Source organism: Staurois parvus, unplaced genomic scaffold (genome assembly GCF_062004578.1).
Source record: "Staurois parvus isolate SC_StPar_1 unplaced genomic scaffold, SC_StPar_1.0 ptg000173l, whole genome shotgun sequence".
Taxonomy (NCBI): domain Eukaryota; kingdom Metazoa; phylum Chordata; class Amphibia; order Anura; family Ranidae; genus Staurois; species Staurois parvus.
The window spans coordinates 5,838,959-5,859,525 of NW_028317969.1; positions in this window are offsets into that span (position 1 = coordinate 5,838,959).

Consider the following 20,567-nt stretch of genomic DNA (forward strand, 5'->3'; position numbering starts at 1 on the left):
TGTGTATCAATGCTCATGGTTTTGTTGTGGCATATTTAACAAACTCGTATATTGTAGGTGTGATGGTCAGGTGTCCACAAACTTGCAAATGTCCATAGGTTTCAGCTTGTACAAAATCCACATAAAGGCAAAGGTTTAGAAACCCCTACAGCAGCGGTTCTCAACCTGGGGGTCGCGACCCCTTTGGGGGTCGAACGACCATTTCCCAGGGGTCGCCTAAGACCATCGGAAAACATATTTCCGATGGTCTTAGGAACCGAGACACCGCTGCTCTGTCTCGCGATCTGTGGGCGGGATGATATGCTGCCCCTGTAACCTGGCCACACCTCCGGGATCACTCAACAGCTCCGCCTCCTCGCCGCTGATTGGCCACCGGAACTGTAGCTCAGGAGAGGCACACAGGCGGCCAATCACCGGCGAGGAGGTGGAGCTTGGAGAGGAGGAGCCGAGCGGCAGAGCGCGCAGATCGAAGAAGATCGAGGGAGCTGCAGGACCGAGTGAAGAGGAGAGAGGCCAGAGAAGGAAGACAGCTGACAGGTAAGTGCAAATTTTGCTTCTGCAGGCTGTAGATGGGAGAGGGAGAGAGCGAGCCCAGGCTGGAGCAGGGGACAGCAAGGTAAGTATCATTGGTGTCAGTGGGAGGGATAGTGCCCCATCATTTGTGTCACTAATACCAACGATGGGGCACTATTCCTCCCCCCACTGACACCAACGATGGGGCACTATTCCTCCCCCCACTGACACCAACGATGGGGCACTATTCCTCCCCCCACTGACACCAACGATGGGGCACTATTCCTCCCCCCACTGACACCAACGATGGGGCACTATTCCTCCCCCCACTGACACCAACGATGGGGCACTATTCCTCCCCCCACTGACACCAACGATAGGCACTATTCCTCCCCCCACTGACACCAACGATAGGCACTATTCCTCCCCCCACTGACACCAACGATGGGGCACTATTCCTCCCCCCACTGACACCAACGATGGGGCACTATTCCTCCCCCCACTGACACCAACGATGGGGCACTATTCCTCCCCCCACTGACACCAACGATGGGGCACTATTCCTCCCCCCACTGACACCAACGATGGGGCACTATTCCTCCCCCCACTGACACCAACGATGGGGCACTATTCCTCCCTCCACTGACACCAACGATGGGGCACTATTCCTCCCCCCACTGACACCAACGATGGGGCACTATTCCTCCCCCCACTGACACCAACGATGGGGCACTATTCCTCCCCCCACTGACACCAACGATGGGGCACTATTCCTCCCCCCACTGACACCAACGATGGGGCACTATTCCTCCCCCCACTGACACCAACGATGGGGCACTATTCCTCCCCCCACTGACACCAACGATGGGGCACTATTCCTCCCCCCACTGACACCAACGATGGGGCACTATTCCTCCCCCCACTGACACCAACGATGGGGCACTATTCCTCCCCCCACTGACACCAACGATGGGGCACTATTCCTCCCCCCACTGACACCAACGATGGGGCACTATTCCTCCCCCCACTGACACCAACGATGGGGCACTATTCCTCCCCCCACTGACACCAACGATGGGGCACTATTCCTCCCCCCACTGACACCAACGATGAGGCACTATTCCTCCCCCCACTGACACCAATGATGGGGCACTATTCCTCCCCCCACTGACACCAATGATGGGACACTATTCCTCCCACTGACACCAATGATGGGACACTATTCCTCCCACTGACACCAATGATGGGACACTATTCCTCCCACTGATACCAATGATGGGGCACTATTCCTCCCACTGACACCAATGATGGAGCGCTATTCCCCCCACTGACACCAATGATGGGGCGCTATTCCTCCCACTGACACCAATGATGGGACACTATTCCTCCCACTGACACCAACGATGGGGCGCTATTCCTCCCACTGACACCAACGATGGGGCGCTATTCCTCCCACTGACATCAGTGATGGGGCGCTAGTCCTCCCACTGATACCAATGATGGGGCACTATTCCTCCCACTGATACCAATGATGGGGCACTATTCCTCCCACTGACACCAATGGCGGGACACTATTCCTCCCACTGACATCAGTGATGGGGTGCTAGTCCTCCCACTGATACCAATGATGGGGCACTATTCCTCCCACTGACACCAATGGCGGGACACTATTCCTCCCACTGATACCAACGATGGGACACTATTCCTCCCACTGATACCAATGATGGGGCACTATTCCTCCCACTGCAAAATTACAGTTCTGAAGTAGCAACGAAAATAATTTTATGGTTGGGGGTCACCACAACATGAGGAACTGTATTAAGGGGTCGCGGCGTTAGAAAGGTTGAGAACCACTGCCCTACAGGATCTTCAGTTTCGAGTTAAGGAAGAATTCCAGGTATAGATTCTTAATACATAGTTACATTGTTCCAGCTAGGACCAATGTACAGTAGCTACGCATATACTATACCTGGCTAATCCCAGTGAATACTCCACTTGCTTCTGAGGTTGGCCGCTTGGCATAGACTCTGTAAAATGTGTGACACCGCATTACTGCCTTACAGGGCCTAGTGAACATGTGTCACAGAATTCAAGGAAGTAAATGTGTGGGGATCTTTACAAAGTAAATATACAAACTTCAAGATCATGCAGAATAATAGGATGGAAATCATTGAAATGCAATGTTGAAATGATTTTGACCATAGATATGCTTTAATAGTGAATGATAGCCCAAGAATTAGTGCACTCATTCTGGCACATAAGGCAATACCTAATGTGTGGCACAATTGGTGTTTTCGCATAGATGCACACTTAAAGCGGAGCTCCACCCAAAAAGATGGGGAAGTTCCGCTTTAATGCTTTGTCCCCCGCTCCCCATTAAGGATTGATGATCAGGTTGTGAGGTTTCTACTATGGAGCTTGGAAACACTGGATTTTATGTGAGCCTATGGAGGCAATAAAAAAGGCTGTTTTTTCATCTGACAAATGTGAGTGGTCTGGCTATGTTTTTTAACAATATATACTAGTAGCAGGATTACACTATTTTATATTTCTTTCCTTTGCACTGCTGTGGAGTCTGGAGTGAGGACAAGGCAGGTGCTAGTAAAGATTTCTTCCCAAAAATCCTATATGGTGGAAAGGAGTCCAGGAGGGTTAGAGGAGGCTTGGGATTCCTGTATATCCCAAAAGGTGTAATATTCACATTTATCTGGTGAGTGCGGTTGGTTGATATTGGTTTTCTCACTGGTGAATGGTGGAAGCAATTTCCCAGTTTGGACTATCTGATTTTTTCACATATGATTTATATATATATATATATATATATATATATATATATATATATATATATATATATATATTTTATCACTTGGGAATAAGGACTTTTATTATGTTTTGTTATATAATTTTTCAAAATTCTTTTGATTTTGGACATTTGTTATTGATTTTATCACTTTCAAGTTTGTATTTGAAGTAAGACGTTTATTTGCGCTGTTTCTTTGTATTTTAGCAAAAAAGAACACTAGAAAAGCATGAACAAAAAGCGCCTAGCCTTACGCATTAAAGGATAAGGTCATCTTTTTGACAAAAATAATAAATGCACAATTTTTGCAGGTAAAAATGTGCATGCATTTTTGTCTCTAGGAGCCTGGAAAGCATTGCACCAGCAATTAGTAGATCGCTGATGAAATGCAGGTCTCCTGCAGACCTGTCAGAATATCTGCTTGCTGTACAGATATTCTGACAGGAAGCTTCAATGAACTACTACGGTGCTCCACAGTGCCGTGATAGTTAATTGAAAACTTCAAGCTGACAGCTGCTAAGATTGCTGGGACTTGTAGGCACTCATTCACAGAAACCAACTCGGCTGTGCTGTTTTCAAATCTGACAGATAGTACAGGGCAACTTCTCCCCATACTATCTGTCAGCGAAAGGGGGGCGTCGGGCACGGCTGCAGATATGGGAGCATGTTACATATTCCACCCTAACAATGGGTGGAACATGTAACATGTTCCTAAAGGTGAACTTATCCTTTAAAAACTCTTTTATTGAAGAAATAAAATAGATGTCTACTCACAAAAAGCACATGATATCAAGCTCATCAATATCCACGGTAACCCGCACACCCATGTCCACTGCGCCGATCCCAACTTAGGGAACAGCCTTCAAATAACTGACTCGTTTTGAGGGTACATACCCTCTTCTTGAGAGCCAACTTGGGCTCAGAAGAAAAGGGTACTTACCCTTGAAACACGTCAGCCATTTGTAGTGTTCCCTACATTGTGATCGGTGCAGTGGACATGGATTTGAGGGTCACCGTGGATATTGATGAGCTTGATATATTTTTTGAATAGACATCTGTTTTATTTCTTTGATTAATCATTTTTAAGGTAACGTGCAAGTCCGGTGAGCCCTTTGTTCTTGTTTGGCAAGCTGGGCCACTTCTTACCTGATACACAGGTGACCCTTGCTCTGGGGGCTGGTGAAGGGCCTGAGCTTTCTTCCATCCAAGCTCCACTGCCTGTAGGTAAGCCCCTCTCCATCTGGGCCTCCTCCCAGGCTCCTCTCTTCAGCCTCACATTCTCTCCCACCTGAACTCTCTTGCTGATGAGCAGACTCTATCACTTTTAAAGGTTGTCAAAAGTGCAGCTCAGGCACTCCTCAGATCCACCCACTGCTTCTAGATCTTTCTCCAAAGTTCTAGAGCAGGGGGAAATTCCAGAGGGCTGGTCTGCAGAGCCTCTCCGCTGTAACCGTAATCTGACCCGTGCTAGCTATCACACCCAGGCTGCTACTCAGCCCTCTTACTAACAATAGGAGTTTAGCTCCCCCTAGCTGACTAGGAGGGTACTACACATGTGATCAATGTGACAATCCCTGTGGTTACGTTTTTAGGAGCCTATTCTACAGACCTCAGGAGTTAAGGGCTGGCACCCCCTGGGAGAAAAGTTAAAATGAGCCCCTAAATAAAAAAAGCAGCTCAGGCTGCAGCAATCTGGAACTTTCTTCCACCACAAGCTATCCACAGTCTTGAATGTTGTGAATAATGCCCAGCAAATAAAGCATAACATACAACATGGGGGGCCCAGGAGGGGAGGAGGACAACAATTTGGGAAGCTTTAATTGTGAATTTAACTTTTTGGAAGTCAGTTTATTTCTGGAAGTCTGTTTATTTCTAATACTGAAACAAACTCTGGTCTTCATCTGTGGGATGTGAACAAAGTTATCCTGATCAGGAAATGTTTTATTCTGCATGTTTACTGCCTGTGTGATAAAAAAAAAAATTAATAATAGACAAACCTTTTATTTAGTGCCTGATCGTTATATGTTTATAACATTACAACAATCAAATCCTCTTTTATGTCCCATTGTCCTGATGAAAGATATGTAGGAGCACTTAAACATATGACAGTAATGATAAATCACTGTGACTTGGAAGTGTCTCTAGACTGGAAGTCGGTACCCAGAGCAGATGCCTCAACAGAGCGACGAGGAAATTTATCCCGCTAGTTTTATATCTGCGATCTGTTCAGCGCACTCCCTGTGGCTATTAAACTGCAGTCCGGATGCACGACATGAATTTTTACATAGTCAACAATGGCACGTAAAAGCCATCTAACAACAACAAAGGCAGAAAGAAAATAATATATTTTTTTCCTTGGATGGGGGGGGGGGGTCGGGGTTTTGAAGGAGAACTAAAGTCTTTTTAATGTTCCTAGGTATGTGACAGTGATGATCTTAGTGTTATTAAACCCAGGGCCCTGCATTTTGCGCTCCCACAGTACACAACACCTGGAAATGCAATTATTTTAGTAAGTATAAACTGATAAATACCTTTTTTTCGTCAGCAGTATATAGCAGCCTTGTGACTTCTATCAGTGTCCAGCCGAGCACTGGTTAAAGCTTGTAGGAGGAGGAAGGGTTTTTTTTTTTTTGCTCTAGGAGGATGCTGAACCCTTGACCCTCTGTCTGGACAGTGCAAGCTAGGAGGCATTGGGGGAGGTTGGCTGGCACTTTGGAGACTGAAGACGCTTAGGGGGCTGGGCGGCACTGCAGACCACTGTGGGAGATGGGAGGCACTATGGGAAGTTGGGTGGCACTATAGAAGGTTAGGGGATCTGCAGAGTGTATACTACCTTTTGGATCTTGGGAACAATGGGATGATGAAAATGTACAGTGAACATTCCTCTCTTGCTGACCTATTGTAATATAATTAGGGGTAGGGGGCTCACGTAAAGAAAGCCTGTCGCCAACCTAAAAAATTGCAGTCAAAAGCACGGAATGCTTATTTATGGTGTTTTTTCTTTTTAATACATTTTTTTCTACTTCTGTAGTCCATTCCCTAGCATAACCCCATCCCTCCTTTCACGGTAAAGCAGTCTACCTTTCTGGCTGTGCTGGCCCAGCTCTTCCCCCATTATATCTCTGGGTGGGGCTAGCTGAGGAGCTGTGACTTAAAGGGACCAGACAAGACTAATTCTTTAGATTTATTACAGGTAATTCTATAGCTCTCTGGAAAGAAGAAAAAAGCAACCGAATGCCTGAGCTCCTGCGCTGGACAGTGGACTCCACAATGTGTATGAAAGGAATGCAAGCCTTGCTGCCCTCAACGGACCAGGGAAATCCAAAGAGCACTGTATATAAAGAGACAAAAAGAGGTCTAGTGTATTACCTTTTAAAAATGAGATTTATTTATAAAAAGGAAAAATACTCGCAAGAGAAATAAAATCAAATGGAAATTTATGTCACAAGGGATGTAATGTGGTCCAAAACCCCTGAAGGTGGTCTGGCGGGGGACGGTAGACCTCTAGACAGTTGGTGGCTGATGCGTTTCGAGGTTGTACCTCTTCCTCAGAGCCCTTCAATAGCACTGTCAATGTTGCACAGCGCTTTACATATATTGTGCATTCACATCAGTCCTTATCCTCAAGGAGCGTACAATCTAAGGTCCCCAACTTACATTCTTGGGATGCACCAATACCAGTATCCGTATCCGTGCCGATACCTAGTGTGAGTACTCATGAAAATGCTCCCCATTCCGGAAACTTTGTGGTGCGACAATACAAAATACAAATTTCACCACAAAGAATAGCATACAATTTGAACAGGAATGTGATTTCTGTCCAAATTGCATGTGGTTTCCCCACTGCTCCTGTGAGAAACCAGGCTTGTCATAGCGTTACTTCACACAGGAGTGGTGCAGGAAACCTCCCTGCACTATCCCTTGCTGAGTAGAGTGGATGTGTGGGGATGTATACCATGGAGGCAAATGCTCCGGATTCTCAGCTGCAGGAGAGAAAGTAATGGGTATTTAAAATCCATGTGGCTTTCTATCCTCTCCTTGCAGTAAGGACACTTCTGACCAGGGGCAGATTGACAACTCATGGGGCCCCTGGGCAATAGGGGATCATGGGGCCCGTGTCCTTGTCCAAACTCAAAAAAGCCTATGAAAAAGGTACCTGGGGCATCTCATGGGGCCCTCTACTGACCCCGGGCCCTCAGGCAGTGCCCGAGTTTCCAAATGGTCAGTCCACCCCGGTTCTGACTAGAGTGCTTTTGATTGGTCAGCACCCTCACATGGTTGGTGCTGACCAATGAGAAGCTGTCAAGCCATAACTGTCATCCCAGCAAGGAGAGGAGAGAAAGCTGTGGGGATTTCAAATCCCCAGACCTGTGAAGCAGCTTTCTCTTCTCTCCTTGCAGGGATGACCGTACAGGCTAGACAGCATCTGATTGGTCAGCACCATCCATGTGATGGTGCTGACCAATAAAAAGCCTTCTAGCCCAAAACTGTCATCCCTGAGAGGAGAGAAAGCGGTGGAGGTTTCAATTCCCCATTGCTTTCTCTCCTCCCCTACAGTTGGGAATACAGAGCATCTGCCACCAAAGGTATACATCCCCACATGGCTTTCTCTCCCACTCTCTGCTGTGGGAAACCTTCCTACACCGCTCCTGTGTGAACTCGGGCTATATCATGCCTGGGTTCACACGGTAGCAGTGAGGAAACTGCATCTCTTTGGGCAGTAATCACATTCCTGTTCAAATCGCTTGCTATTCTTTGCGGTGCAATTTGCGCCCACACATTTTGTATTGATGCCAATCGCACAACAAAGCATCGGTACTCTGTATCGACGAGTACTTGACTGAAAGTATTGGTACTCATATTCCCTGATCACAAAAAAAGGTATCGGTGCATCCCTAATACATATGCATACTAGGGCCAATTTACCTTACTAGCATGTCTTTGGAGTGTGGGAGGAAACCCACGCAGGCACAGGGAGAACATGCACACTCTATGCAGGTAGTGCTGTGGTTGAGATTCAGACTGATTACCCTAGTGCTGCTAGACAGAAGTGCCAACCACTTAGCCACTATGCTGCGATGGTGTGACTTGGTTCCAGTTCACATTAAAGAAAACCAATGGCAACTAGTTTCTCCAGCCCCTCATTTCTTGTAACAAATAGGCAGTAAATGCAATAAAGCGTTGTGACGATCACGGCGTCAGAGCCCAGCCCTTCTGACCAAACTCTTGACCAAAGGACTAGCCAATCTAAAACCGCACTGTCACGTGCATAACAATGCCACGCCCAGCTGCACCCTGCACAAAGATTTTCCAGCTAATGGACCACAATCTGTGTACCTGCAGCCTGGGAGCGATTGTTACTGGGTCAGGTTAATTACGCAATTAACCCTTCACACTGCCATCACCTCCTTTTTGTACAGAGAAAGAGGAAACTCGGCAATATTAGCAATAACACTATGATGGTTGGATAATCGTCTGTATACCACTGTCACCGCAGGCAGGTTATACAGAGGGTTAAAAAACACACACAGTAGCGCTCTTCAATGGCAAGAATTCGTAATTTGCAATAAAGAGCTTTAGAAACAGTTCAACACTTTCAGAAAGTAAGATTTATTACTAAAAGGTCAAAAGGGTGCAATAAAAATATTTACAGAAAAAGATGTAGCCACTATATATATAAAATATACAGAGAACAATAGTACAGCAAAGAGATAACAGAAAAGAATTTAGGTAAAGTACTTGCCAGTCAGCCTTGGTTTAAGCAGCTTCCAAGTTTCAGAGCCAAAAGGATACTTTTATCTCCCACTGTCAGTTTCGATGTTAAAGCAGGGAGATCTTCAACTCTTACACAGCTCAGCTTTTTCTAGCAATTCCACAGGGTGTCTCCCTGGAGCAGTAAACAAATTGCCTCATTTGGGGAGGGAGGTGTAGGTGGAGACCTAAGCTATGACCAAAAACTCTCCTAGCTTCTATTATGATTAATAACTTATTCTCAGTGCATTTAGCAGCCTTGCCACTAGTAGATTAATATGCAGACGCATCTGTGGAACGGTTAGATATGAAATATGAACTATTCGCTTGAATGGTTCAGGAGATATAATTTTCTGCTCTCCGGTATATGTCAGATAGGGGGTGTAATATACCAGGGAATTTGTATTAACGTTAGCCATCCGATTATTTGCTCCATCTTTGTGTAATTACGTCCTATTTGAAGATATCACTTATATGAAAAAGTGAGTTTTTAAATGTACCGTATATACTCGAGTATAAGCCGACCCAAATATAAGCCGAGGTACCTAATTTTACCACAAAAAAACTGGGAAAAACTATTGACTCGAGTATAAGCCGAGGGTGGGAACACCAGTGGGAAGAATCGTGCCTCATCATTGGTGTCAGTGGGAGGAATAGCGCCCCATCATTGGTGTCAGTGGGAGGAATAGCGCCCCATCATTGGTATCAGTGGCAGGAATAGTGCCCCATCATTAGTATCAGTGGGGGGAATAGCACCCCATTATTGGTGTCAGTGGAATAGTGCCCCATCTTTGGTGTCAGTGGGAGGAATAGTGTCCCATCATTGGTGTCAGTGGGTGGAATAGTGTCCCAACATTGGTGTCAGTGGGAGGAATAGTATCCCATCATTGGTGTCAGTGGGGGGGGTGGAGGATTAGTGCCCCATCGTTGGTGTCAGTGGGGGGGAGGAAAAGTGCCCCATCGTTGGTGTCAGTGGGGGGGAGGAATAGTATCCCATGATTGGTGTCAGTGGGGGGTGGAATAGTGCTCCATGATTGGTGTCAGTGGGGGTGGAATAGTGCCCCATCGTTGGTGTCAGTGGGGGGGGGAGGAATAGTGCCCCATCGTTGGTGTCAGTGGGAGGAATAATGCCCCATCATTGGTATCAGTGACACCAATGATGGGGCACTATTCCTCCCACTGACACTTGCTGACCCCTGTTCCAGTATGGTGCTGCTGCAGCCAGCATATGTGGTTGCAGCAGCACCTAAGCATGGCACACTTACCTGCATCTCCTTCACTCGATTTTCGCGGGGCCGCTCAGCTCTGCCTCCTCGCCGTTGATTGGCCGCCTGTGTGCCTTTCCTGAGCTACAGTTCTGGCGGCCAATCACCGGTGAGAAGGCGGAGCTGAGCAGCCGCGCGAACATCCAGTGGACGAACCGAATGAAGGAGCAGCCGCGCTTCCTGGACCGGATCGTCGTGGGACCGGAGCCAGGTAAGAGACAGCAGCCCCCTGACCACCCCTGTACTTACCGTAGTTTCCCTTCTGTTGGAAGGGGGGGAGCCATCTGCAGACGTTGACTCGAGTATAAGCCGAGGGGGCTGTTTTTCAGCACAAAAAATGTGCTGAAAAACTCGGCTTATACTCGAGTATATATGGTAAGTCTGTTTTTACAACCCCTTGGAACTCCGTGAAGGAATTGGTTTATGCTTTTATGATAGCCCAGATTGCAGAGCTAACAGACAGCTAGGCACCAGCTAGGCTGGGGGTTTTATAGCTCTGGAGTTCTCCTGCTGTGCCTTGATTGCCTGTGACCTCTGTCATCACCCAGACCACATGTCACTCAACAGAGAGGGAGGGGGGATGATTGGAGGAGGAAGCCTGCTTTGGGAGTGAGAGATGGTACAAAATGGAAGATTCTTAACAAACTGGAGGACTGCATCCATCTTTGTGTGCACAATTGCTACAAGCGTTGCTTTTGTGAAGTAGAACTATGACCAGTAAAACACATTTTACACATCTTCCACAAAACTGTACAATAATGCAAGACTTACAGGGTGCTTGAGGCTTGAAGCTATTACATTGGGGATGCTTTGCTGGCAGAACAATTCAAATATTCCCTAATCAGAAGGCCAGGCAAAAGCGGTCCTTCCTCAAGTGCCAGGTAGTTTCTGGGGGATATGCTGGAATATCCCTATTCTCTTTTGTCTGTTTTCAAATTTTCTCTATGCTTACTTATCGTTCCCTAACCAGAGGATATCTGTCCCTGACTCCAAACCTGCCTACTGTGCATGACGTATGCACTACAGAGTCCCAAACCTCATCAGAGGTCTGTGCCCAATCAGACACAGTCTCCCCCAAGATGGCCAACTGCAACCCAATGTAAAGAGCTCAGGAAGTAAGTCCTCTGCATGTTTTCCCTAGCACCAAAGATAACCAGTAATCGTGTTCAAGATGTTTACTTCTGGTAGCTAAACCAGGAAGCAAGTGGGTGATCTGCGGATCACGATCTCACTACCCATGATGTCACCCACTCAAGTGATATTCTTGCTTTTCAGGTACAGCGGTGGCTGCACAGAACCCTTCTACATCACTTTATGACCTTTTACAGTATGTAGCTACAAAGGCTACTATAGAGTAGCTACTATAGAGTTACTATTCTCAACCACAGTTCCTCCAAAGGTTGGTAGGAATTCCTTGAGCTGTTACTGATTGACCTCCTATTTGTTGCCTGCAGAGTTCTGGAGCCAACACCACTTGGCAAAGCCAGCTGCATGACACCAGTGGTCTTTTTAACTGGCTGTAGGGTGGTATTCTGACTACTACTTTAGGGCGGCGTTCTTACCACTTACCCCCCAATAAATTGGTTTTAGCAGGGGTTCTTTGAGACCTGACCAACTTATTTCAAGGTTTCCTCTGGGGCAAAAAGGTTATGAAGGCCTGCTATAGAGCATCACTTGAGTAACGGCTCTGAATTTGCTGGGGCTGCTGACATCAAGATGGCTACACCCAGCAGTAGTCGCAGGGATTTTGGATGTCTACACAAGGAAGCCTTTTACAGGTAAATAGCATACATAAAATGCACATGTAATATTATGGAAAGATTGTTATTACTGTAGCACCTCCCTAATTTATCTAGGAGGAGCTAGTGTTTGTTAGTGAGGAAGGCTGAGTAGCAGCCTGGGTGTAATAGCCAGAAGGTCGAATTGTGGTCAGGACTGAAAGGCTCAGCAGATGGAATTTCCCCCTGCTCCAGAGCTTTGGAGGGAGACCCTGGGTGGATATGAGGAGTGGCTGTTTTGGACTCTTGAGGGGTTCTAGCCGGTCCCCAACAGAAGGCTTGGCAAGGGGCTGAACAACCTTAAAAGTGTTAGAGCCTGCTCAGTAGCAGGAGAGTTGGAAGGAAAGTTAGGGTGGATGTGAGGCTGAAGGAAGGAGGCCCAGTGGGATGAGGCCTACCTGCAGGCCTGGAGCTGGAAAGAGAGAGAGAACCACCTGTATGGTAGGGAAGGAGTGGCACAGCTGATAGGCCGGGTAGCAGCCACCAACCCACAAGAGGTACAGGAGAGGATCTCCACCCCCTGGGCAGATAGGGGAAGGCGCTCTCTGGTGGATACCCAGATTTGGCACCTACCCTTGACTGTTCATCTCTTAAAGTGACAGGAGCTAGATCCCCCTGCTCAGGAATACCTCCAGATTGCTGGGTGAAGAGAAGGTCATCGAGGGTCTGGGATGATATATTAGGAGAGACTGGCTAGCTCTCCATCAGAGACTGTGCTGCAAAGAAGACTTGTAAATAATTCCAGAAGTTGTCCTCAGTTTATTGGTTTCCTTGGTTATCCTGTACACCCCTAACCCTATCTCAGTTCAAGTCCCCTAAATAAAACAACTAAACTAAAGCTCAAGGACTGATTTCTGACTCTGGATGCCAACTTTTGTGAAGATGTGTGTTGCCTGGCTGTGCAGGACTATAGGAGGACCCAAACCTAGTGACTCCAAAGGAGGTAGTGCTACATTACATTGAATGGTCTGGTGAGAGGGTCTCTTTAAACTTTGCACAGGCCACATTTAACCCAAGACTGGCCCTGGATTCAGCTCTAATCACTACGGCAACGGCAAAGTGCAGAAAATCTTTTCTGAGTAAAAATCAACATTATACTGCTAGATGAGGACAACCTCGGATGCGGGCTTTATTACGGATTGACTTCTTCCTTCCTGGAAATGGTTTGATGACCAGGTCGTCTCCATAGCTATAAAGCACCATAAAACTGCAAATTCACTGAAGCCTGATGTTTAAGTTACAATCTATTTTTACATTGTGAAGCTGATTTTAATTGAATTGTAAATCAGTTTTATGGTATGGTCTTGACCATGAGCGTGAAACGTTTTATTCTCTTGCATTTGCAAAGCTACTTTGTTCATTGTAACAAATACTTTACTGTTTACTGCATTATAGAAAACGACAATGCGCTTCCATCACCTTGTAATTGTCCACTCAGCATCACAAACAATGCTAAAAGAAATCTATCTGTATATGGCAGCCTTTAAATATTCTGAGTGAACTAATATAGAGCAACCTAACAGAAATTAAATATACTGCTCAGTTGAAGCTGTTGAGAACTGACTCCTGATTGGTTGGCTGTGTTTATTGCTCTATGCAGAAAGAGCTCTGTTAAGTTTTTTTGCTTGAGTAAATCACATGAATTCAAAAATTGTCTTTTTTTCACAATGGCATGATGACTTCACAATGAAGGGCATCAATAATATTGGTAGATAGCGAGCCTGGACCGCAGCGGCGGCTAACTGGTCTTCTCTCCTACAAAAGGTGTTGTGAAGGGTCACATGACATCAGGCTCAGGTGAGTTAAAAAGGACTTCAACATTTTGTTGGAAAAAGTGGGTGGTAGGGTTGAGAATTTGGAGATGAGTTTTAATGCAGACCTCAACTTTCTCAAGGAAATTTTGTACCTAAGGAAATATGAAACCGTTTGTTACCAACTTCCTTCTGAAAATGCCATTCAGGACTCTGATCTTTATACTGGTTTCTGGTTCTAGATTACTAGAGACCTGAGAGGCAATTTACAAAGCTTTTTCCTTTATTTAAACTGTTATTTGATTGATAATGCACATTACTGTATGTAGTTACTCTTTAAAGTGGTAGTAAAGTCAGTTTTTGCACTTGTACCTACAGGTAAGCCTATAATAAGACTTACCTGTAGGTACTGTAAATATCTTCTAAATGTACACCGTTTAGGAGATATTTACCTGTGTAGAGCACCGGCGCATGTGCCCTGAAGTAACAGCATGCCCGTGCCGTTCCTTCAGAGCTAAGTGCTGTAACAAGTGACTCCCTCACACATGTGCAGGACTGACGTCTACGTGGCTTGGCTATTCAAGTCCAGTGAGTATTGGGAACATATTCCAGCATTTATACGTGGTGTCTCAAAAGTCTCCATTCATACGAAAAATTAACAAACGCATACGCCACCTCATTATGGTAACAGCAACCGGTGATGGTTGGATCAAGAGTTTCCACATTTGTTGATTGGTTGACGAGGCCTTGTGTAATGGCCTGTGAGCTCCCCTGACCTTTCCCCGCTTGACTTTTATTTCTGGGACCACTTAAATGGCATGGTGTACAAGGAAAAGATTAGAAACGTGGATAATTTAAAGAAACACATTCGAAATACGATTACTTGCATAACAATAGATATCTTGAAACGTGTTCGCCATGAGTGGAGGAGAAGACTTTGTGTGTGTATGTATAGAAAGAGGTGGCCAACAGGTAGAGAATAATTTGTAAATATTTTGGAATTAATCATTTGCAAAGAAAGGTATATTTGGCTACAATTTACCATTTTCCCTATCATAAGCCACCAGTTCATTGACTTTTCATAGGCTGAAATTATGTCATCAGTATGTATCAGACAGGAGGATGCATTTCCTCACTCTTTTCTTCCCTAGTTATCAGACTGTATATTGTAGATGGATGTGTCTTCTTTTTTTTTTCAACTGGACTAACTATGTAACATTGAGTAAGCAGCCACTGCATAGGTAAAAACATTTACATGATTGTGCCATCTCATACTCGGCATCTCAGTTCAGGAGGTAGATGATGGCCCTTGGTGATGCCTGAACAAAGATGAAGCCATTCCTTTTTTTTTTTATATAAACATTACATTTTTATTGCATTTTACAAGTTATAAAATACCAACAGCGCCTAGTTCTGCAAGGGAAAATGGATACGAGTAAATACAAAAATGAAGGATTGGAAGAAATGTTTATATATCAACAATAATATTAGTAGCAGCATAAAGCAGTGCTTGAGAACCAGTATATAATGTCAGATTATATTGATCTTGTTCAGACTGTTGGACCCATGGTTCTAAGATTTGTCAAAAGCTGAGGGTGTGCCTAGTCTTATAGCCAATAACCTTTCATATATAAAATGTGTTTTCACCATTCCAGCAGTTTCAGAATGGTTAAAACTCTGGTTTTGTTCCGTGTCTAATAATAATGATCCTAGCTGCTAGTAAAATATGAGTAATAAGTGTATGGAATTACCGTAAGTAGGATATTTCTCTGTCTACATAGCACCCTCCTAGGTTACTAGAGTAGGTAAATTTCATTTAGCCAGAGAAGCAGGGGTTATTTGGTTAGGAAGGATGTGCAGTGTTTCACAGGCTGTGGAGGTTACCTCCCTCTGTCTTCTCTCTGTCTTCTGGAACTCTCTGAATAGTTCCATAATCTAGTAGGTGGAGGGATGGAGGCTGCAGCCTGAATATTTTTTTAAGTTTCCACCAACTGGGGAGGCAAGGACAGAAGATGGGGAAACAACACATAAATACTTACAGCCCTGGCAGTCTGGAGGAGCAGATTCCGGGATCATTTCATCTGGAGGGACCCCTTTTGCTGGGGGCTCTACTCCCTGGTGCAGAAGTGAGAAAGAGAGTGAGACAGAGAAGAGAGTTCCAGGACAGTAGTCCCAGTTAGGCTTTCCAAGCCAGAATTGGCATGTACAGCAGAAAAGCCTATGAAGCAGCTTTCTGGATTCAAGTAACTAGTTAAAGGGACTTGCCTACCAGCCATTACAACCAAAAGTCACAGAGAGGACAGTGTGGTGCAATAATTTTTGGAGCTTTTGTTCATTTTACTTGCTGTGTCACCATTCCCATTGGTGTGCAGGTCAGAATGAAGCAGTCTACGGCAGCCGGAGACTTTAGCAGGTCCTCAAAATTATCAACCTGCAGAGGACTGAATTCAAAGACACCCCAAAAATCAAAGTGAAAAAATGATGCAGCAGGCTAGTCCATTTTGCTGAAATTTCATTGCAGCATCTCAGAATGGTACTCAGTAGTTTGGCCTCCATGTGTTTGTATGCATTCCTGACAGCATTGGGGCATGCTCCTAATGAGACGAGGGATGGTGTCCTGGGGAATCTCCTCCCAGATCTGGACCAGGGCATCACTGAGCTCCTGGACAATCTGAGGTGCAACCTGATGGTGTCGGATGGACCGAAACATGATATCCCAAAGGTGTTCTATTGGATTTAAGTCAGGCAAACGTGGGGGCCATTCAATGGTCTCAATTCCTTTATCCTCCAGGAACTGCCTGCATACTCTCGTCACATGAAGCTATGAATTGTTGTGCACCAGGAGGAACCCAGGACCCACTGCACCAGTGTAGGGTCTGACAATGGGTTCAAGGATTTCATCTGTGTGTCCCTCCATAGATTTGCCTCCCCAGACCATCACCGACCCACCACCAAAATGGTCATGCTGAACGCTGTTACAGGCAGCATAACGTTCTGCACGGCTTCTCCAGACCCTTTCATGTCTGTCACATGTGCTCAGGGTGAACCTGCTCTCGTCTGGGAAAAGCACAGGGTGCCAGTGGTGGACCTGCCAATTCTGGTGTTCAATGGCAAATGCCAATCGAGCTTTATGGGGCCGGAAAATAACCACAGGGCCCAGCATCATGAAGTCTGTTTCTGATTGTTTGGTCAGAGACATTCACACCAGTGGCCTGCTGGAGGTCATTTTGTAGGGCTCTGGCAGTGCTCATCCTGTTCCTTCTTGCACAAAGGAGCAGATACCGATCCTGCTGATGGGTTAAGGACCTTCTATATCCCTGTCCAGCTCTCCTAGAGAAACTGCCTTTCTCCTGGAATCTCCTCCATGATCTTGAGACTGTGCTGGGAGACACCGCAAACCTTCTGGCAATAGCATGTATTGATGTGCCATCCTGGAGGAGTTGGACTGCCTGTGCAACCTCTGTAGTGTCCAGGTATCGCCTCATGCTACCAGTAGTGATACTGACCCTAGCCAAATGCATAGCTAGTGAAAAACAGAAAAGATGAGTAGGGAAAAATGTCATTCGACTCCACCTGTAAAACCATTCCTGTTTTGGGGATTGTCTTTGTTGCCCATCTATTGCATCTGTTAATTTCATTACCACCAAAGCACATGAAACTGATGAACAACCCCCTCTGCTACTTAACTGACCAGATCAATATCCCAGGAGTTTCATTGACTTGATGCTTTAATCTGATTAAAAAGTGTTCCTTTTAATTTTTTTTTGAGCATTGTAGTTTTCAGCATTTCTTCAGTTTGGGGCATCCCATGTACCTCCTTAATCCCCATCCAAGTTTATTGTTATACAATAAACCTTAAAAACCTAAAACCCCTAGACTGTTTCCTGGAGCCATTTGGAGTGTGTGGGAAAAATCCTTTTGCCCGGCAGTATGTGTGTAGGCCCGAAAGCCAGTGGCTCCTTTTGAGGGTAGCGCTTCATCTAGATTTTGAATGACCAAGGCTTGGAGTCATACTTCTTGAGAGAAAACCGGTGAAGAAGTCCAGAAGAATACTGTAATTTCTGAAATGCACGTTGTAAATACCACTAAGTGGTTACACTTACACATTAATTATAAAAATGTTTAATGCCACTTTTATTATAGCTTCTAGATTCATTTCTTTACTTTGTCCTTCTCCATAATCACCCTCTCTTAAATATTTATAATTGTAAAGCAGAACTAAACTTTGAGCCATGCACATTGTCTGACACATAAGCACTTATCATGTGTGCATATATATTTTTTTGTCTTGTGGTTTTTTTTTTTCAATTAATTCCTGCAGGAAAATTTACATTTTGAATTGTGGAGTGATTTTAATTATCTGCACTTCAAAAAAGCAATTTCGATTTGATGACTTCATCTGGCTCTAATATTGCACACTGTTTTTTAAATATGTTGAAAAGGCAGCTCCGCATGCACGACGTGGCGTTTGGATAATTAAAAACACCTCAAAACCCCATCCAGCGTCGCAATTACCAGCGATGTGCTAAGTTGTAAATGACTTTATGCTAGTTTAAAGTGCTCTCAGCCACAAGATTCCACTGTGGTGCTCTGTCACTGACGAGCAATTACATTATGTTCTTCGAGAAGCGCCGTATATGCTCTTGGCATGGACAGTTGTTGAGAGGGAAAACTGACACGCTCGGCTGGTTACGAGCTTCCATCTAAATTTTAATTTGAAGAATATATGCCAGTCTAATGGATGTAAGACAGATGTGCTTGATTCTAGACCGCTGACAACTGTAACTGTCGTGCACTGCGACAGCAGAATGTATTTAGTCCAAAACTTTTTTTTTTTCCTAAGCAGTTTTAGATGATTTTATGACATTTATAAATGTATTGACTTTAGGCAGCATTTGTTCATTGTCTTTATTGAACCATGTAATTAAAAAAAAAAAAAAAGTGCAGGCCGGTAAGAATGTCTGTATTGAAATACCAAACAAAATTCATGATGCGGGATCCTAAAAGTGGACCTGGTGCTAAAAATCATACTTCACATCAATTAAAGCAGAACTACATTCTGCATCTTATGGCAAGTGGTGGGCTTTTGCTATAGTATGTATGTACAGACCATCCCCCCCACCATTTTTTTTTCTGCGTCCTCTGATATTTCACTTTGGTCATTGGATGGTTTCACTCCTATGCGTGGCGCAAGAATTATAAACTTCCCATCACCCTGCCCTATTTTTGGCATACCATGACTGAGCCAACTTAGACACTTGCTAGGAGCGTGGGGCAAATTTTTTCATTTGGAAAGAGATTCTGCATGTTTCTTTTGCCAGAAAACTCTATCTCCTAGCAATGTGACCTAAGGCAGTGGTTCTCATATTAGTCAGGGGTCAGGCCCGGAGATCAGTAGCTATAGCTGATCCCTGGTGGATGACGTGGGCTCACCTGAGGTGCAGGGGTCTAAGCATTAATTGGTGTTCCCCAGAGCTGATGGTGGAGATGGGTTTTGCTGCATGTTAGTACCAGGTTGTGGTCCTCAGCACTGCCCCACCAGCAAGCTGGGGTCCGGAGGCACATATAGAAGGTAGGTATCAAACAAAAGTGTAGTCAGTAAACAAGTGAAGGGTCGATAACAAGTGCTTACAAGTTAGAACAAGCATAGTCGAGGAACCAGCCAAAGGTCGGTAACAAGTGGTAGCAAAGATATGGACAGCAGCAGGAGAGACAGCAAGGAGATATTGGTTGGAGAGAACACAATAATCTGACAAATAGGAAGTTCAAAGGGATGGCTTTAACAGGAAGGTCACAGGAAGAGCAAGGGGTTGACTTAAAGCGGAGCTCCACCAAAAAGGGGAAGTTCCGATTTGTCTTTGTCCCCCGCTCCCCATTAAGGATTGGCACCTTTGGGGAGTGGGGGAAGCAGTTACTCGAATTTGACAGTTACCTGCTCCCACTTCTGCTGCGATCGCCTAGGCGATTGGAAACAGAAGTTGTCCTCCCCTCCCTTTAGTCTTCTTTCTGGGACACGCGACCAGTCCCAGAAGACTATGGGGCCATTCACAAAGTACAGTGCTTCTCGCTCATGTGCAATGGGCACCCACCTGTGAAGCCGCAAGCTGTCATAGCCGGGTGCCCACACTGATGATGCTGGCGCCAGGGAGAGAAGACAGACAGTGAAGCCAGCGGTGGTGAAGACACCACTAGACTGAGGGACAGGTAAGTGGCCATATTTTAAAAGTCAGCAGCTACAGATTTTGTAGCTAACTTTTTTTTTTTTTTTTAGGTGGAACTCCACTTTAAGTGATTAGGTAATGAACTGTCCAGCATCTCAGGTGATTCAGCAAGAAGAGACTACAAGACAGCAGAGGTTGCAGGTTCAGACCTTGCCCCTGACATGTCAACTTTTAGTGAGACCAGGGCCCATTCCTTTTTTTTTTTTTTTAAAAAACCTTCCATGTCCCAACAATACAAAATTGTTTATACTCGTACAGACAAAGAATGGAAATGCTAAATATGTATTTAAAAAGCACAGTAAGGGCACACATGTAGGACCCTCTGAGGAGTGATCCAATGCAGATCACCTACAGTTGTGACCAAAATTATTCAACCCCCACTGAAATTGAGTGTTTTGGCCAGTTTGACATTGCTTTTGATCATTCAGTCATCTTGCTTACATTTACATTAAAGAGGCACTTGTAGGTCAGACAAATATAACATAACA